Genomic DNA, 20,237 nt, shown 5'->3' on the forward strand with positions numbered 1-20,237 from the left:
ATCTAAAAATTGGTGCGTGATTCTCAGAGATGATAATGGTTTCGTATTACTTAGTGGGATATTTCAGTTTGGTAATCTGCCATCTTGCTAAGTTTGAATGGGATTAAAGACTTTGGGATGTGACTTTTCAGAAATACAAAGACTCGTAAAGTGTTTTCATTCCTTCAACTTTAAATTCCCCCCCCCCCCCGCCCCCCGTGGTTCTGTGACACTCTTGCAACAGTTTTTTCTTTAAAAGATGTAGGGTTGTTTTTTTCCCTCTTGCTGTTTGATGTATTAAAATGTCAACAGAATAATATGCACGCTGCAGGAACTGTAAGTTCAGCCCTAGCCTTTGAAGTGGCTGGACCTAAAGCTCCCTGCCCAGGGCAGGCCTTTCTGGACAGGTGGCTGTGAAATGGTTAGATTTTCCTTTTGAGAAGAGAGGTCTAGGCGTTGGTTTCAGGATAAAGGTTCTGTAAAAGCTTCTGGTTTTGTTATTAGTACTCCTTTCTAGGAATAATGCACGGAAAAATGGAGCATAAATTGTGAAATATTCCTATTTTGTGTGTGATCACTGAGCAAAAGCACCCTGAGAGAGCTTGACTAGAGAGGCAGCATCGTTGGTTTTCAGAGCATGGCTCCGATTCGGTCTGCAAAGGTAAGGGCTTTTGATATTTAAAACGGTAGGCAGATTACAGGGAATGGCTGCCGATAGCGCCTGAAGGTAGTTAGTCCTATCCAGCTTGTGTAAGTCCAATGTAAAAACCATTCTCACGGAGAGATCTTTGCATTTTCATCTTCCTCAGTCCAAGTGCCTCGGGTAGGCGGGTTTCTTTGTTGGGGCCTTATGTAAAAGGTCAGGCGGCTTTCCTCCTCTTCAGAAGACTGACATGGTGTAAGCCAAGGCAAAGCACGGGTAGCTTCAGGCACACGCTGTTTTCGAGAGGCTTTCCGAGGCTGTCTTCGTAAGGAATTTCCTGGGAGTGTCTCTGCTCTGCAAAAAGTGAACGGAGAGAATTCACGTCCCTTTGGTTAATTCACACGAGATGATTAGCTTAAGAGGGGAGATAGCGCGTTAGCTGGAGCCCGTTCTGCCCCACTTGTGAAAGCAAGCTCAACAAACGCCCAAGATTTCTGCGATCCAGATCCCAGCCCTGCCAGTGTCGTTTCCACTGACATGTAAAGCCCTGGGCAGCTGAGAAGTGTGGCTGTTGATGGACTAAGCGCCAAGAAACAGGCAGCAATGGCAGGCTCTCTGCTGTGTTCTGTCCGTCTGGAGCAGCAGCAGCGTAGGTGAAGCGTTTTTAGTTAACAGCTCCTGAAGCAATGGCGCAGGGTTTTCGTGCGTTGGCGCAGTGCCAGTTTTGTTGCAGGGCAAGCTAGTCAGACTTTAGAATCTGGTTTATGCCGGTGAGGCTTTGCTGCGGTTTGCTTTTCTCCAAAGATCTCCTGGTTTTATAGCCTAACAGAAGCAAAAGCAACTTCAGCTAGATCGGGAAAGAACCTCATGCATTAGCAGAGTCTCCTGTAGTGACCCTCGAGACCATTTTGCTGTTGGCCTTCAAACTCTTTTAAGAAAATGAAACAGATTTTGCTGCTTGTGTTTGATTATCAAACCTGCAGGTTTCTGGAACTGTACTCTTAGTGTGTTGAGACGATAGAAGCGCGATGTGAGAGATCCAATTTTGCTTTTTTATCTGCAAAGGGATTCTCTGAAGTGCTATGTAATTAGATATCAATATAGGCCCTTACAAATTGACTCATGTTTTTTCTGTATGTAGGTTCTTTTCAGAATACTCCGATGATAATGCCCTGATTCCTAAGAGCTCATCGGTCGTTGTTAGAAGAATCCCTGTTGGAGGAGTTAAAGCTCCCAGCAAAACATACGCTGTGTAAGTATCCAACAAGCATTGTATTCTTTGTCAGGGGTTTCCACGTGTTCGCTTTTTTACTGGCTGTTAGTTTGCAGAGGCATTGCGATTGTATCTCTCCTGTTAAAGCTGCTGTTAGCTTTTGTTGTCCTGGGGTAGACTGTAATGTATCCGTTTGACTCTTCCTTGCATTTGGGGGAGGGGGAGCGGGCTACGGCAGGTCTTCTTGCGCCCCAAATCGGGGTCTTTGGCATGCTAGCTCTGGAGGCAAGACCGAGGGTTGCCAGCTGGCGAACCACGCAAACAAGAGGTTCCACTCCTAAGAGATTCCTCTTAGTTTCCTAAAGACAAGGTCTGTTTCAGGCAAGATAAAAGCAACACTGGCCTAAAGCGTGTTTCCTTTTGTGTGAGTACGATGAAGGAACGGTTCATCCTTTCCAAACCTGAAACTCAGGGAGCAGTTGAACCTGTTCCCAAATGTTGCTAGTTGCCTTTCTAAGTCTGTTTTCACCCTAAGCTGACCTCTGTGCTCCAGGTTTTAACTTTGTGTTCTGCATTCCTCAGATTTATGGAGGACAGGGAATTGGGTGGATTGATTAAAATGACAGCTATTCAAATGCAGTCCTGACTACAGGATTAATGCTGTCATTTACGTGTTCATGCAGCCCAGTTCTCCATCAGCTGCATTAGCATTGTTTGACTGGTCATGTTTTCCAGCTGCCTTCAAGATATGCCTCTCCACCACAATTAGGAGGTATTATTAGCTTGTGGTTTTGCCGTGTCTTTCTGATGCTGGTTCTCAAGAAATAAAGTAGACTGATGAGTTACGGTGTGTCTCCAAAAGACAGTACAGCAGCATCCTGGTACCCGTGAAGCGTTTGCAAGCAACAAAACCCTGAATTGATGTGGCTCTGCGTGTAAACTTTGGGCGTATTACTGCAGGAGCTGCTGCAGTGCTTTCAGGCGCTGCCTAGTAATTCTGGACGCCACAGCGCTGTGCTTAGAAACATGGCCTTGTTTTGGGGGTTCATTTCAATGCGTGTGCTTAGTGCTGTCTGGCAACGCCTCCTCCGTTTCTGGTTGGATGGCGCCCTCTCCTGGTACAGTAATGCTGCCCCAAAAGGAGAGGCGAGATGCTGCTGGCATCAAAGCTCAAAGCAGTACCTGTGTGTGGGGATAAGGAAAGAACGGCACTGCTGTTCTCCCGTTGACAACTAACCGGGCAGCTTAGCTTTCTACTCCTTCAGCGGGAAACATTGCAGGAACAACCGGTAGAGTGGTTCGTGTTTGGGAACGATGAACGTACGCTGTCAGGGTGGAGAGGCCTTCAGCAATGCGTTACTCGCCTTGTAGCATGTTCTTCAAGGGAAATGGATGAAGAAATCCTTGTGTGGCAACCTAAAGTATTTCCTTGTACTTCCTCGTCTTCCGGAGGTACGTGGCTGTAATTGCCAGCCCGGTGGTGTTCTAGCGGTGGCAGGAAGCACGAGCCTTTCTATTTGTGCAGAAATTCCACAGCAGCCTTTGAATTGCCTCTGCTCGTGGGACACGGTGGATGATGTATGAATGGTTTGCTAACGACATCAATGGTTGCGTGTCTGATTCATGACGAATAGCATGCAGGTACAGATCAATGAGCGTGTGGGATCTCAGCAAGTTTTCCAACGTAATAAATATTTCCTAAAGTATTGTAGCATTTTCAAGATTATTCTAAAGCGAATTCTGGCAATTAAGACCTTTTTGGTTTGGTTGTTTTGTTTTTTGGTTTTTGTTTGTGTTTTTTTTTTTTTTCTCACAGGGCTCCTAAATCGCACAAAAGGCCAGGAACTGCTTTCAGGTGACATATCTACTGCTATTTTTAGTCAATATAGCATATGGAACACAGGGAGTATTTTGGCCCTTTCCTGGCCAAGTATGGTGGATATCTGAACCCAGGGCTCAGGCTCCCACAAAGAAACACTGTTCTAAAGACTCTGCTGCTGACGTTTCTGTTATTTCTTTGTCAGATGGCTGAATTTTTTCACGGAAGTCGACTTGCGCTTGGAAGTGTCTAGGCTATGCCTGTTCTTTCTCAGACACTAAAGCAGTCTGTCTGGTAGCTATTTGTAAGACTGGGGTATACAGGTTGGCTAAAGTGACCTTTGTGTTTTGATGGTTGGTGATTTCAGAACACAAAACTGTAGGACAGACTTCATCTTTTTGATACTGATGTAGCAGAGACAAAATACCTGAGGACTTCCTCTTGCACTGTTGTGTTCTGTGTCTGGAAGTCTTAATTTGTGACAAAGTAGAAATGTGATTGTTTGGGTTTGTTTTAGTTGCACTGCATGTACCAAGAGAGAGCAGTTTATGTGTACGAATACGCGTCCACATTCACTAGACTATCAGAACATAATGTTTGGATGGTCGGGTTTTAGAATCTGTTTTCACTGCTTTATGTTGGGTACAAGTGCTCTGGTTTAAGTTCTGATCCCCTTTATTTCTTCTTCCAGAAGTCCAACTGAGCCAGTGAGCGGCACATCAAAAGCGGTATGTAAAAACACAGACTTTTTGCTAGACGCTGCACTTTGTTCTAAACAAGGTAGCCTTCTATTACTTTTCCAAACATTGCCTTTATATATTTTCCAGGAAAACGTAGCATCTGTGGTGAATACAATGGATTTGATTCAGCGTGGTAAAAACTGAGTAATGCCATCCTTCGCACAGTTCTAATGTGAATACTGGGATTTGTGCCTAGGAATGCGTTGTATTTCATACTGAATCTGCTAGAACATTTCCTGAATGACTTTGAGTTGTACAGATAATGTACGATCACTTTTAGATCACGTAGGTGCAAGGTTTGCGCAACTGAACATGGTGCCCTCTTCTACATCTGTCTGTCTCTAGCTAGCAATATGTCTGTTTGTATAGGGGGTCATGTGCTTTTTGTTTCTTGCAATAAAAATTGCTTGGAGTGTATTTTTTGCCGTTTTCACCTTGCATCACTTAGCTTTTGTTTTTAAATACCTTTTTGCCTCGTGGTTTTTGAAAATGTTATCAAAACCCACTGCGAAACCATGATTGTTAAACTTGGTGCTGTTTCTTACTTTTGCCTTGGGGGTTCAACCAAATACCAAAACCAACGTACCCCATACGTTTTGAGGACAGTTTGGTGCAGCTGAACGATTCCTTTTCATGTCCTTAAATACCTGGGTATTTGTTCTGAAAACTGTATAATTGAAGTGATATTGTTTGGGCCCCTCTGGGTACATACATGTTTTGAATACCGTTGTTGAATGTTTTTCGATACCGTTGTTAGGCAAAGTGCTGTTCTAACCTTCTGCAGTGGATCTTTCCGCTTCACCTGGTGAAGCAGTTTGTCTGCAGGTGAAAATACCTGAAACCCAGTGTGCACACTTTGGCACAAGGTTAGAGCCCGGGGCGTTTGTGGGTAAAATGCTTGTCATTTTTCATACCTTCTGCCTGCAGTACACGTTTGGAGCTCGGTGACTTCAGGGTCGCATGCTGCTTTACTTTCCCAAAGGTGAAGCCTTTCTTCAGTCTACCCCCACTTTGAATGGACATTTGGAAAAGGGGCAGCGTTTTTCTTCAGGTTTGAAAACACTGTCCCGCTGCTGCCAAAATATAAATGAGTAACCCAAGGAAATACTTGTTTTGCCAGGCAACTATACCGTGTTTGTAAAAGCATAACCACGTGCATTTATAAATGACGAGACCTTAGCTGATCAATTGACAAACTCCACCGAGAAGAAGTTTCCTGTAGTGATGCTTCCTTCTCAAATAAACGCAAGTATTTTTTAAGTCCTTTTTAGCTGAAACTTGACCGCTTCCTGAACCCTTTGACTTTTAAGCAGTTGTGAGCATTTGACCAGGGTCCCTCTCGGAGATATTCTGGAGCAAGAAGCAGATCTCAAGCGGGTTTGGCTGGTTTAGTTTCTTCTCATTAACCACATAGGCACTCTTAAGGTGTCATAGGCTTGGACTTTGCTTCGAACAAATACAAGTGACACCAGGTTGGCAATGCTTCTTTCAGTGACGCTCGGAGGTTATCGTGCCGACTTTCAGAGTACAGTAGAGGTTAACTCTTGCTGTTTGGATTGTAGAACTTGAATATGTGTTTCGTTTTTTGTGAGCAGATTGATGACTCTTCTGCATCCATTCCTCGGGCCCAGCTTATTCAGGTATATATACCTTCTTGTCAAATACTTAAAACCAAAGAAAAGTGTTTGCTTTGTAGTTTTAAATCGTATGCTGTGACCTCTAGCTGGATAACCGTTGTAATGGGAACACAATTTGAATTTGCTTTTTAATAATGTAAAGTATTTATTTGAACTGTAAAATGTGTGTATATTTCGATACTGTCCTGTAAAGAGTAGTTGCCAGTTGGGGAAGACAGAAGGGGAGTGCCTTCTCAGCCTCAACGGAATGTTGCAGTATAACTCATCTTCAAGACACAAAGAAGCAGCATTTCAGCAGCCGTTGACCGTTTTTCGAACATTTTGTTAGCTTTGCGTTGGAAAGAAACTAACACAGCTTTTACCTAAGAATTTAATTGGCTGTAAGTGATGGACATTTCAGGGGGGTTGCAACAGCCAAACTAGAAGCGGTTCTGGAGCATGGACAATTGCATGGCTCTTCTTGAATTTCTAGTCATTATAGTTCTCGATCCCTTCTGTGAATGCTGCACAATTTCATAAATTGGAGTATATAGGGAGTGGACAACACAATCTCATTTGTTCGAACAGAGACTCTGCAAATTGTGTAAATGTGCCGAATTGCTGATAGAATGTGCCAATGTGTATGTGTAGCATGGTAGCAGAGGTGACCTTCTGAAACTGTTGTAATGCCATGTGTTTCTGCGGAACTGCTGGCATTTTGTGCTCAACCATGTGTAACTTTGTCTGGGAAAGCACTTTGTGAAAGGCGCAGTGCTAGCCACTGAAATTGCTAGTCTTTAAAGTTCCAAAGGGTAGAGAAGGCCGGGCCTAATGCAGAGGAGCTGCTGCTTTCTTCTGAAAGAAAAGCTTGGGGTTCTTGGCCAAGAAAGAGAAATCTCTTCCCACTGGTAACTCCTTCCTTCTCTCACTGCAGGAATTAAATTGTGTTTGTTTGGAAAAACAAGCAAACAAAGAAACAAAGAAACAAACGAACCCCCAAAGACTTTGTTTGGAAGGTAGCCACCAAAAGAAATTGGTCTCCATTAGTGCTGTCCCCAAACGTGTGCTTGGTTGTGTAAACTGTTTGGGTTCAAACAAGTTAGTCAAGTATCTGTAGAGTTTTCTGTAAATGTTAATGGCAATGATTTCATAGCTGTCGATCTGGATGATGTTACAGTTGAGAAAAAACCGGTGCATATGAAACAACCATTTAACCAAATGTTGAAACTAGTTGGTTGCTTTTGTGCACGAATGCATCTCAAACCAAAACCCTGAGTGGTTGATGTGAGTGCTAGGTGCCTGAAGGTCCAAATCATTTACAGTCTCTCCCTTAGACCCTGCTCGTATCTGGACCAGTGTGGAATAAAACCACGTGAACAAATACTACTTAAAAAAAAAAAAATCAGCTGGCTCCAATAATTTGAAGGTCTAGTTCTGCTTAAGGTTTATATTGCAATTTGCATGTTAAAAGGACAGAAGCAACTGGAAGAAACGTGCAGGTTTTGCTTACTGTAGTGATTATCACTTCATCTGAAGAAGTTAGTGGGGGGGAACGTGCAGTTTGGACTGCCTACAGCACACGATGGTGAAATTTCTGCTGGAAAGAATCTTTTGTCTTGCTGGGGGATTATAAAAAGCTTGATTCCTTGTAATGCTTCCGTGTCTGAAGATGAATTTCAGCAAGCAGAAACAACTTCTGCGACTCTTAAGCTGCGTGTCCTTTTAATGCTGCAAAATGTAAATACCGATGCTTGCGTACCTCTTTCTCAAATCGATGTACAGTGGATGTCTTCTCCTGCAAATAGCCTGGAGCTTAAAAACCAGTCTTCGACACAGAGCTTCAGTCCACTTGGAAGCAAATGGGAGTGGTTACAGGAGTCTTTCTGTAAGGTGCAAAGAGAGCCCAAGGTTTTGAGTGCCCAAGGCGGCTCTTTTCAAGGAGGTTCCCAGGCCCATAAACCCCCTGCAATGGCGTAAGGACCCCCCAGAACATCTTCAGCACGGCTCTGTTTTCTTTTTACTTGCTTTCGTTGCGGAAAACCTGGCCACTATAGAAAGAACTGCCCAACAAACGGGGTAGGACTGCGGGAGACTTCTGGTGTTACTTAGTGTTTAATTTTTTTTACCTTGGCACTTACGTACCAGATAGATGAACACTCATAGGAAGAATTGTTCCTCTTGGGGTGAAGTACAGAGGCTATGTGGCAATGTTGCAACGCCCTTCAAAATTCCAGGGAAACCTGGAATTATAAATGTAAAAGGTTCTTTTTTCTAGGACATGGACGTTAAATCTGCCCATGGATCTCTCTCTGTGAACTACCATGCATGTCTTTCTGTATTGCCATGTTACTGGAAACGTTTCTGGTTTTAACTCTTTTGAGTGGCAGTTCACAGTCTTTAGTGTTTGGTATAAAACCCAGATGTTTCTGTTGCCCCCATCTATTGCATGTTTGCGTGTTTTAATTACACAAGCCTCGGGCTGAGTATTCAGGCCGCTGAAGGTTAGTGACTGAATGTATATGCAGGAGGTAGGAACTCAACCTTCCTCTAGAGATGGCGAATAGAAGTTTCTCCAGTGACTGATTCGGAGCACCGGATTAAGCTCTCGCTCTGAACTGCGCTTTGGAGGAGGAGCGGGTTTGTGCCTCTTCTCTGAGTGGGGAGGGTGAGCTAAGGGATATTTCACCCTTAAGGAACCTGAAGGTAAGCCAAAGAATGTCGCATGAGTTCAAAACACTGCTCCAGCCTTTGGAACATCCTGGCTGTATTCATTTAGGAAAATCAGTATTTCAGTCGAGCAGCCCTTACGCTAGGTGAAAGGAGAGGATTCAAGGCTTTTGCTGCCTAAAATGATCACTGAAATGGCATTTGAAGTGTGGATCTTAAGAGGAGATGTGTCTGCCTTTCTTTTCTCAACAGGACCAAAATTTTGCGTCTGTCCCCAGAATTAAAAAGAGCAGAGGAATTCCACGGAGTTTCACGATGGAGGTGAAAGGTCCCCATACAAAGGGTGCCATGCTGACCAACACTGGAAGAGACGCAATGCCAGCTCTTAATGCGTAAGTATGGAATGAATTGGAGGGCCCAAAAAGCGAATGAGAGAAACCCCGCCGAAATGTCTGAGTGGCAATGCAAGCGAGTTGGCCAGCGTCTGTAAGGACGGGGGAGGAAGCATTGCCATTGTAGCGTAACCTTAACATCTGTGATACTTTCTAAGATCCAAATCGGGTGGCCCTCCTGTTCATGCCCCTGGGAGCTGGTGAAACTTGTGCTGTGCTAAGAAGCGGCATTTTTTCGGCAAAACATCTCAGTCGTGTTTACAGTGGAGTCGTTCTCTTTGAAAGCTCGTGTGGCTTCTGGTTTATGTTTCAAAGGCTTCTTGCAAAATTGGACAAATTGCCGTTGGACTGAGATTTCCTCCCCCTCTGGCTGTTCTCAAATCCCATGGGTGAAACAGACTGATATTTTCCTGCTGCTAGGAGCTGAGAAAATACTCCCGTGTGCTGACAAGAGGGGCTGCTTTAAAATGCACTTGCCTTCTGCCACTGGCCTTCTGCCATGGCTCTCCTTTGGTAGAAGCTGTAAGGTAGACTTCTTCTTCCATCTCTAACGCGTAACTCCTGGGAGACTCCCTTTATCCGGAGCCTGCAATTTACATTTAGCCTCTGGCAAAGGAGAGGTGGGATTCATTTCACCCGATTTCTAGCTGTCAAAATGATTATTGTTCTAGCCTGAGCTAGTTTCTTAGCTGATCCAATGAATGGGAGAGTTCTGCAGAAGGAAACCTGTTCCCCCCTCCCTCTTCTAGTCTTGTGGCTATAGCAAAGTAGTTTAAACGAAATGCCTGCCTTTCAGAAGGCTAATGTGGAGGGAGAGGAATTCCATCGATTGTCTTCCTTTGCTAAAATCCAAAGCTTGGAAAAGTGTTCCTTTACCCATCCTTACCTTTCTCCTTTGTCCTTCCCCACGCCCCCTCCAGGGAAGCGTATGCCAGAGGGAAGAAGCAGAAGCCTCCCTTTTTACCAGAGGAGCCGTCCTCCTCCTCAGATGATCCTATTCCAGAGGAGTTGTTACGTCTCATTTGTCAAGAGAGACTGACTGACGCGGTTGTCAGTCCCTGCTGCGGAGACAGTGATTGTGACGACTGTAAGTGTCACTCCCATCTCTGTTAGTTCAAAACATCCCAGCTGATCTTCTCCAAGCAGAAATAGGAGATAACGAAATTACTTTGGTACCGGTTCTGGGTCCTACTTAAGCCTACCCTGAATGGGAAAGGACTCTTCTCGTATTCAGGAAAAAACAAAAAAGGCAGAAGGCTTTTTTCCCTTTTTACGTATCCAGTTAAAGCCTCTTTACGTGTGAAAGGACGAGTCTGAGAAGAGCGCATCAGTGTGCAGGCGATTACAGTATTCGCTATGGAAGGCATTTAGTTTGTCCGCAGCCCTTTCTCTCGTGCACAACTATAGAGCCAACTCTGGTGCCTTACCGTGGCCCGCAACAAACAGATAGTTAGGCATTGAATCCACATTCTGCTGCACGGGAGAGCTGGTTAAAACCTCCAGCACTCAAACCCGCTAATGGTTTTTTGAGAAGGGTTTTCTTCATTAACCTTGAGGTTGGTGACTTCTCACCCATTAATCATAGGCGAGGTTTTATAACTGCTTAGAATGCCAAAAATGTCCTTAGTTTGGCTAAAGCCTATTTGGATGGTTCTCATTATACACAGGCATTAGAACAGCATTACTGGACTCTGAGGAGCATCCATGCCCCACGTGTCATCAGGCACCTGTTTCTCCTGATGCTTGAATTGCCAACGAGTTCCTACGCCAGGTAACAGGCTGACTTTTACGTAAACGGTTTGTAAGAAAAGTCTATTTGTACAAAGCTGAAAGGGAAGAAAACACCAATTTACATCTCCTTAAGCAAGGCTACACTGAGTAAGGCTAAATGTACTTTTCAAATACATTATCTGTCGTTACAGAAGCTTACAACTCTTGAGAGAGACCATCTGGGAAATTCAGGTCACGCTTTTGTTTAACAGGCTTGCCTCGCTTTCCAGTTCGGTGTTAACACTGAGGCACTCGAGGTACAGATACTCTGAGTTACCCGTCATTAACATCAACCTTTAACGTGATGTGTTCACATACCTGCTTGCTGGCTTATTTCAGGATTGATAGCACTTACAGGAACACACAAGTCATTTTGCTCTGTGGAAGCTTTTGTTCCTGCATCTATGGCAGTTTCATATTAGCTTTTTTGTAAGTGCTTTTCTGCCTCGAGGCTGTGAACAACTTCAGAAAGGGAACTGGCTCCACAAAAATGTTTATCTTCCCTGAGCCTTCTTCTCTGACTTGCGAGATAATTCTCTTCATCTCCTCTTCCCACAGTGCACAGCCCAGAGCCCTTACGGTTATCTACAGCGACAGAAATACTCTGGGGATGGAGGGAGGGAGGGCAGGTGAGGCCAGCACGCGCAGGGACCTGGCTTGCGACAGTGTGGTGGTGCATCTCCCCTGCCCCCCTTCCTGGACTGCTTTACCATCTCAGAAACTCCATCAAGACTTGGCATTTGTGCAAGGAGTTTGGCCGCTAAGCGTCCCTTGGCCTCCTTAGAAACTCTTGCATGGCTAAGGTGGGAGTAGCACTGTCTGTACCAGGGATAATCAGTCCCCTTCTGACACCCTGGGAACATACCTGGGTCGTAACTCGGGTGGATTAGTACGGGTGGATCTGTGCCAGCGCCGCTGGAATTTTGGAGAACCCCAGTAATTAATGACCCGGATTGTGACAACAGGATGCAAATTTACTGATGCCTAAAGTCAATCATTTCTCCACCCTCTAAACAAACAGCAGGCCCAAGCGAGACCCTTTGAGCTCTCCTGGACCGCAGCAGGCTGCGCCAGCATCTCCCTCCGAGTGGGACGCCCCTCAGAGCTGCAAACTGTTCAGTCTGCATACAGAGGCCCGACAACAGGACCTGGGCTGATCTCCGGCGCCTTTCATTCCTCCAGACTCAACCTTCGCCCGCCGAGTTGATCATTTGATGCGAGTATTTCACTGAACTCCAGGCGGATTTTTACTAGGTACCTTCGTATATGCTTACTGCATGTATTTCACTAAATTCACGAATGATTACTAGGCCTGTCCAGTCTGTGTGTATCGATACAAATATTGTAGTAACCCCTATTTAATCGCCTTGTCGATGCTAAATTAACCAATGATTAGGTATTGCTAAATTCCTCTGATTCTCTCTTAACTGCGAACAAACCTTAAACTGCTGCTAGACATACAGAATCCCTGGACACGAACTTTTGACCAAGTCTGAGACGAGGAGTGGATGCAGCCGCGCCTGGGCTCCTCTCTGAGCAGGCGTTTAGAAAGCAAGGGGGGCCATTCTGAACCTCCTGCCTCAATGGGAGAGCCTCCTGTTTCCCCCTTGTCTTGTCGTCTAACTCACTTTTCTCCTTCTTTCTCTTTATCTAGATAAAGAGAATTTAATGAGTAATTTAATGAGTAATAGAGTGAACCTTGCCATCACACTCTGTTAAATCACACTTTTATAGATTTCTATTAAAATCACTATTTGCAAATACCTTTGCTGGTGATTCTGTAAGCGACCTAACCACTCCTCCGTCACCCATTGGCGTAGGCGGCAGGATGGCAAGTAGACAGGCCTGCTTCGCTCCTCTGCCAGTGGGAGAGCTTTCCTGGGGCTGCAGTTCTGCTCTCCCAGTGACACTGGAGCTTTGGTGAGCCTCCCTGGGCTGCGGAAGCTGGAGCTGGACCAGCGGGGGCTTCTCCTTCAAGCCCCATTCCCCCGCCCTGTCCCTTGCAGCCCACGAGCATCCTTCTCCTGAGGGAGAAAGCTCCCTTCCACACTAGCGGTGCAAACTGTTGGAAGCTTCCTGGCAGAACCTTTGCAAGGAACGGACACAAGTCGAGCTGCCACACATCTTCTTGGTTTTGTCATTCTTCCTCAAGGAGCTCTTGGGCCTGCGGGTGGGCGTTGTGGCTCGCCGTCTTCCCGTCAACCTGCACTCGGTCCATAGAGGCGTACAGGCATGGGCGTCGTGGGGAGCGCAGCAGCCACCTCCCTCCGACCGGTCACCTGGCATTCACTGACGTAGGGAAAAAAGGATCTGCTTGCATTTTGTTTTCTTCTCGTTTGTGCGCAGGTACTGGGAAGAAGGCAGCAGAACTACACGCTAGCTAAAAGCCCTTATATTGCTGGCAATAAAGGTGCCTCGTGGCTGAGAGCACACCAAGTAGCCCTTTTGCCGCTCTTGATTCTTTAGCTACAGTTTTAAGACTACTCACGTGCTCATTTTTACAGTTGACATTACCTACAGGCTTTGGCCATGGCGTCGTTGTTACCACAGGCTTTTGAGTATTTGTTCACATGACCCCCCCGTGCAAGCACGCTTAATGCATATTTATGAGCGGAACTTGCACTGTTTTGTTGCAGCTTTGACGCTTTCAGCTGGTTTGGTCTGGTTTCTTCTAACGGCAAACCCTCTTGTACACGTGAGGGCACCGTTGGTCAAGTTCCGTTGTGCCTGTCTTAAAACGGGCAGCCGCTGAGGCGGGATGCTGGATACACCCTCCTGCCTCCAAATCGGGCAAGAAGCAGGTCGGAGGCAGAGCCGGCGTGGGGCGACGGGAGCCACCTCCCTCCGACCCGTCAGCTGACATCCATTGACAAGGTCACGCACTTGTCCTCCCAGCACAGATTTCTTTCTTTATTTGCTTTCAGGTTTTATTTCAAAAGAACCGGGGCCTTGCTGGGGGGCTCCCAAAGGCAGCCGCCACCTTTGGTGGCAGGACCCAGTTAAGGATGTGTCGTGGTTTAACCCCAGCCAGCAACTAAGCACCACGCAGCCGCTCGCTCACTCCCCCCCAGTGGGATGGGGGAGAGAATCAGAAGGGTAAAAGGGAGGAAACTCGTGGGTTGAGATAAGAACAGTTTAATAATTGAAGCAAAATAAATTAGAACAGTTAAATAGGCAAAGCAAAAACCGTGCACGCAAACAAAACAAAACAAGGAATTCATTCACTACTTCCCATGGGCAGGCGGGTGTTCAGCCATCTCCAGGAAAGCAGGGCTCCATCACGCGTAATGGTTACTTGGGAAGACAAACGCCATCACGCCCAATGTCCCCCTCCTTCCTCCTTCTTCCCCCAGCTTATATACTGAGCATGACGTCATATGGTATGGAATAGCCCTTTGGCCAGTCTGGGCCAGCCCTCCCCCTGGCTGTGCCCCCTCCCAGCTTCCCGTGCCCCCGGCAGAGCAGGGGAAGCTGAAAAGTCCTTGACCAGCGTGAGCGCCACTAAGCACTTAGTTAGCAACAGCTTAGCACTACTCAGCAAGAACCAAAGCATCAGTGTATCATCGACATTGTTCTCATCCTAAACCCAAAACAGAGCCCCACACCGGCTACCAAGAAGAAAATCAACTCTATCCCAGCTGAAACCAGGACAGGATGTCCCTCTTCAGCAGGACCAGGATGAGGACGGCGATCTCCAGGAAGGCGAGGAACAGAAGAAGTCTCCTGTGGGACAGGAGAGGAGTCAGGCAGAGCAGGCGGCAAATTTCTCTCAGCTCTTTCCCAGGAGCCTCTTTGAACACCACCGTGGGACCTCGCAGCGTGATGGGCACAACACTCCCCCCAGTCAGGACTGGGGCGAGGAGCCCGGCCATCTCTCTCGCCTCTGCTCTACGTCTCCCCAGTGGGCCCCAAAATCCCCCCCTACACGCCCCCCAAGTTCGGAAGAAAAGAAATACTGAAACATTTCATCCCCAAGAAGTCCAAAGCTGCCTAATACCCTTGGACCACTGGCACGGACAGCCCGCTGCCTATGGAAGAGCCCCGGCACCCCGCCCCCAAGCCCCGCAGGGCAACTCACCTCAGCCAAGAAGTGAACTTGTGCCTCCTGGGCACCAGCTGCTTGCCTGCCTCCTCTGCCTGCGCCGTCTTCCCCCTGCCACGGACACCACGGGGTTCTGGGCCGTGAGAAGAGACCTCGGCCGGCATGGCGCCGCGCCGGGTGGCCAAGAGGGAGCCAGGGTGCTGCCCAGCCTCTGCTGGGGCTGGCACCAGGCACCCCCGCCATCCCAGCACTGCACAGAGCCACCCCCCGCCCCTGTCCTGCCCCACGCCCGCTGGAGCTGCTCAGAGTTGTGCAGAGCTGCTTCCAGGAGTCCTGATCTGCTCAGAGAGGTTTTGAGCCGCTTAGGAGCAGACCAAGGGCTCTCCAGAGCAGGCTGCAGGAGCGGACAGGAGCCAGAAAGATGTCTGCACGTGGCAGAGGTCTGCCCAAAGCTGCTCAGCAGCCCCCACCCCGCTGCCCCACGTTTCCATCAGGGCCCATCGCCACTCACAAAGCTGTTGGCTCTCGGAGGCATTCCCATCTCTCCTGGAGGCGCTGGAGCTTATTCCTGAGCAGCTGGACAAGCAAAGGGCCCGGTCAAGATGCCGTGCCATGCCTGCTCTCAGGGGGCTTCCCCCCACAAAGATGCTGAGCCCCCATCCCTCCCGTCACCAGTACCTTCTTGACCTCAGCCTGCTCCTGAACAGCTTCTGCCAACTCTGACCACTGCTCCTTCTGCAAAGCAAGCAGGACACATTGCAGGGAGCCGTGGGAAAGGGCATGCCCAGTCAGTCCCCAGGGCCCGGGAGGTCAGGCCAGGGCCAGGGCAGCAGGCACCCGGGTGTCCTGGGGCCAGCACCATCGCCCAGCAGCACTGGCCACCCCCTGAGGGATTTATGGATGCGGGTCACAGACCTTCATCAGCTCCCGCACTGCTGTGCCTCGCTAGTTCTGTGCCAAGCCTGGCCCGCGCCAGCTGGGTGCTGAGCACGAGGCAGGATATGGTGGGGGGCACGAGGGACCGCTGAGGAGAGAAGGAGCTGCCCCTGCCCTGCTTTGCCAGGTGCCCGCGGGGCCCCTCTGCACGGCGCACACAGCACAGGCTGTTGGCGAGTGCTCTCCAGACTCCTGCCCAGCACCACTGAGGTTCTCCTCCAGGTGCTGCCCTGCCTCTGGGAGCAGCCCCCTTTGTACCCACGGCGGTGACCGTGTCACAAGGCCAGAGCGACGTCACGGTTACACGGCCACCGCTGCCCACTGTGACGTGGCAATCACCTCCCTGGGGCTGGCACCAAGCTGGCCGTGGGGCCCAGCCATGGCCAGGGGGAAACAGGGCAGCACTCTCAGCGTCCACTCTTAGCGCATGGGCGGCAGTACCATTTCCTGAGTCATCACCTGCAGAAAGGACTCAATGTTTATCTTCCCTGAGCGTTCTTCACTGACTTCCGAGATAATTCTCTTCATCTCCTCTTCCCACAGTTCACAGCCTGGAGCCCTTGCGGTTCTCTCCCAGCCCCGATGGCTGCAGAAGGAGTTGGAGCTCAGGCAGCAAAGTCTGTTAGCACAGCAAGTGGTCCAAGAGCAAGAGTGGTGTCGCGGAGGAGTGGAAGGCACCTAGCTCCAAAGAGAGAAGCAGCGATGGGTTTGGGGGGGAAATACCCCCCCCCGTGGCCCTCTGGCATTTTTGGGGGGCGGAAATAAATCCCCCCAACATCCTCCTCTATATTTTCGAAGGGGAACTAAGTGCCATCCCATGGCCCTCCTCTCTTTTGGGGTAAGAAATAACTGGTGTTCCTCTTACTTTGCAGCCAAATATTTGTAGTCGACTGCTCCCAGCCGAGCCGGGCCCTTGGCCATCGTGTTGCGTGGGGCTGTTGGGGTTGTAATCGGCAGGAATCACAAAGACAGGAGCAAAATCCCACTCCGGGGCTGGATTTTTCTCTTTGCTGCAATTTTTTTTAATATTTAATTTATTTAAATATTAAATATTATTTAATATTTAGGCTTTTGCTGCCTAAAATGGTCATTGAAATGGCATTTGAAGTGTGGATGTTAAGAGGAGATATGTCTGCATTTCTTTTCTCAACAGAAATGGAACTGGCTCCACAAAAAGGCTCCGTAAGCAGGTTCGGCAGCAACAGCAGCAGCAGCCGCCACCGCCACCACCTCCACCACCTCTCATGACTGTTACACCTCCTGCTGCTCTGGTGAGTGCTGCTGAACTTTCTAAATCATCCTCTCTGTCAGGCAGCACTTTGCTGGAAGAGAAGGTAAGTGTGATTTCAACATATGCAGTGATCCTTGTATTTTACTAGAGCTTATTTTCCAACTGTTTGCATTGATTCGCAAGGGCTATCAGGCTCCTGGACTAAGGCAACCAGCATTGCCAAGTCTTCTGGGCCCCCAAGGACAATCAATACCCACAGCTGGCAAGTAATGATAACTTTAGAATTTCTTTAAAAGAATCATCTTCAGATAAGCTGAATGGGATTTTTTTTCTTTTTCCTCTCCAGTAGGTCACGCCATGAGAGCCAGTACGGTTCGCTCAGCAGGTGGCAGACCAGGCTGCGACCTGTAAGTATCCTACAGAAATCCAAAATATTGCTACTTGCAACCTGTTAAATGAGGCCGTAACACAGAACTTGCCCAACAGCTGATTTAGAATGAAATGAGGCTGCACAGATAGTTGTGGAGAATACAAGTGGTAATTAATTTTGAAATGGCTTAATTTGAACTGGCTTTAAGAAAGGGGATCTATGCTTGCGGGAAGGTGATTTGAAATAAAACTCCAGCAATTCTTAAAGATAAATCAAAACAAAACCCAGGATGCATCCCACAGGTTGTCTAAAATCTCAAATTCAGTAAGCAAGACAAGAACAATTCAGGGACAAGGACAGGCCAAATACGTCATCCAGAGGCAGCAACATAGGAAGCGTACGTGGAAGCAGCTACCAGAAGTTTGAGAGCAGATTAGTTAATACCTGTGCAGCGCTTTGGAGATCAGAAGTGTGCAGTGTTAAGTGTATCAAGGAGCGGCAGAGGAGAGGTGGGCACTTGGCACAGGGGAGTCTCTTTAAAGCAGGGGCAGCCTCCATCCACAGCCGCAAAGCTGAGTGGAAGGGGAGAAGAGTGAGGGAACTGTTGGGGCTGAGGATGTGGAAGGCAAGTGTGAGGATCAAGAAATGGGCGTAGACTCAAACGAAAGGATTCGAGGTGCGGCCTCACCAGTGCTGAGTCCAGGGGGACGATCAGTGCCCTGGTCCTGCTGGCCACGCTATTTCCAGTACAAGCCAGGATGCTGTTGGCCTCCCTTCTCTAGGGAGGGGTTTTACGGAGAGCAACGGAGACTTGAAAAGAAGTAAATATTTGGCTCAATGAAGTTGCGTTGGTTTTCATTTTTGTATTTCAATAGCGTATCGGACTGCAGTTCTGCTAAAGTGCATCTGACATGAGCAAAAATGACACAGATTTTTTTTCCAGTAGACTTTTTCATTATGGGTGGTAAACATCCCAAACTAAACCAAGACAAATGTAATTCTGAACCTTTCCCTAAAACTTGTAGGAATTCTAAGCCGGTTTTGCTTAAATAGGATGTTTGCCTTTTGCATTTGCATGCAGTATATGTTTCCTCCTGTTGGCCATGTTTTGGTTTTTGGTGCCTTTTTGTCATAAAGGTCAAACTATGATTGTCATAAAGGTCAAACTTATTTTAACAGGGAAAAGGAGAAGTCCAGGCTTGATGAGGTTACAGGTGATTTTGCTAAGGGATGGACTGGAGAGAAAAAGATTCAACAGGAGCATAGGCGTTCGTTTTCCAGGTAACTGCTTTACGTGCCCGTAATGGAGGAGCAGGTTGTCTAGAAGAATCAGGAGCACTTCCACTCCACCCCTCTGTCGTTAGATGGACTGGATGAGTCAAGGGATTGGCAGTGACAGGAGTTTCCTATGAAGGTTCCTCGCTCCGCTATGGCAGAGCTGACAGTTGACTGGCAGTTATAGTTTGGCAGCAGTTGTGAAGGAACAGGCGTCTCTTTTCCTAAAGCTTCTCTGCAATGACATCCTTCCCCTCCTGACAGCCGCGAGAGGCTAGGACCGGAATAGGTGCAGCTGCTGGACGTTCTGTGTCTCCCTCTTGTGATTGTAACCATTACCTCAAAGCCCTTTGGAGGAGATAAGTGAGAGAAATTGGCTTCATTTCCTCTTTTGTTCGTCTCCTGTGGGTACACGGAGAGATTTTAATCTGGCCTGCAAGCTGGTGGCTTTCGCTAGTATTTTGTTGACGTTGTTGAACTTTTCTCTAGGAATTAAAAGGTCAGACTTGTTTGTAAGGAAACCGTAAATAGGTGAAGGACTTTGAGAGGAGGAAGGATGCTAATGGACATCTGCGGAATAATGTGAAATGGTTCTTTAAAAAATCAGAGGAGAGAAACTTGTGAAGAAAACAGTCAGGGTAGCCGATGTTTTCTAGCCCCAAAATCACTCGGGCAGGAGTGTGAAGAGCGCTCTGTTAGTAAGGCTGTCGGTATCTTTCCTGCAGTAATGGCATTGAGTCCAATTACTAGAGGCTGAGTTGAGAAGCTTTTAGGTATGATTTTTCTTGAAATGCGGTCACTCTCCGTGGTTAGAGCTAGAGGTATGTGCAAACTTTTGCTAGGACGTCTGGCTAGAAGTGCTGATTACATAGTCATGTATGTCGGATTGCAGTGCAGGTCTTTTGCATCGTATACAAATTGCCAAAGAAGTGGTGAAGTTGAAGAGACTAAGGTGGCAGTTTAAAATTGAGCTTTACTGTCTCCAGGCTAAATCACGTTTTCTTGATGTTTGATACTGCGCTGTAGCCATTAAGACTTGCTCTTTTTGCAGCTCACTGCAACAAAACTGATCTGCGCTGCAGGTAGCTGCGGAGTAGTGAAAGACGTGCGTGTTCCCGTACCAGTAGAGGCCAGTCTACGCCACCTGAAATCAATGCTCTGCTATGGTGGTTCATGGGGTAGAAGTGGGTGGAAAGAGACTTACCCTTCCTGTATGTTTTTACGCTACCAAAGCAGCAGCTGTTGTGCCTTGTAAGCAGGGACTTTCACATGTTACCGAGTTCTTCAGGTTGCAGTGGCGTTATGTCAGCAGCTGAAAGAAGCTTTGACGTAAGCATATGGAGAGGGGAAAAAAAACCCCAAACGAAATTTGGGAGGAAAATAATGGGTGAGAGTGACTATTTTGAAATAACTGTGTTTATTTCTTGTGTGTTGTGTTTTTCTTAAGGTCCAAGTCTCCCTGCAGTGCCTCATCTCACTCTAGAAGTTCGTATGCCTACTGCAAGATCCGGCTCTTCCCGCACTCGCTCCTGCTCTCGATCGCT

Source organism: Platalea leucorodia (assembly GCF_965183815.1).
Source record: "Platalea leucorodia genome assembly, chromosome: 23".
NCBI lineage: Eukaryota > Metazoa > Chordata > Aves > Pelecaniformes > Threskiornithidae > Platalea > Platalea leucorodia.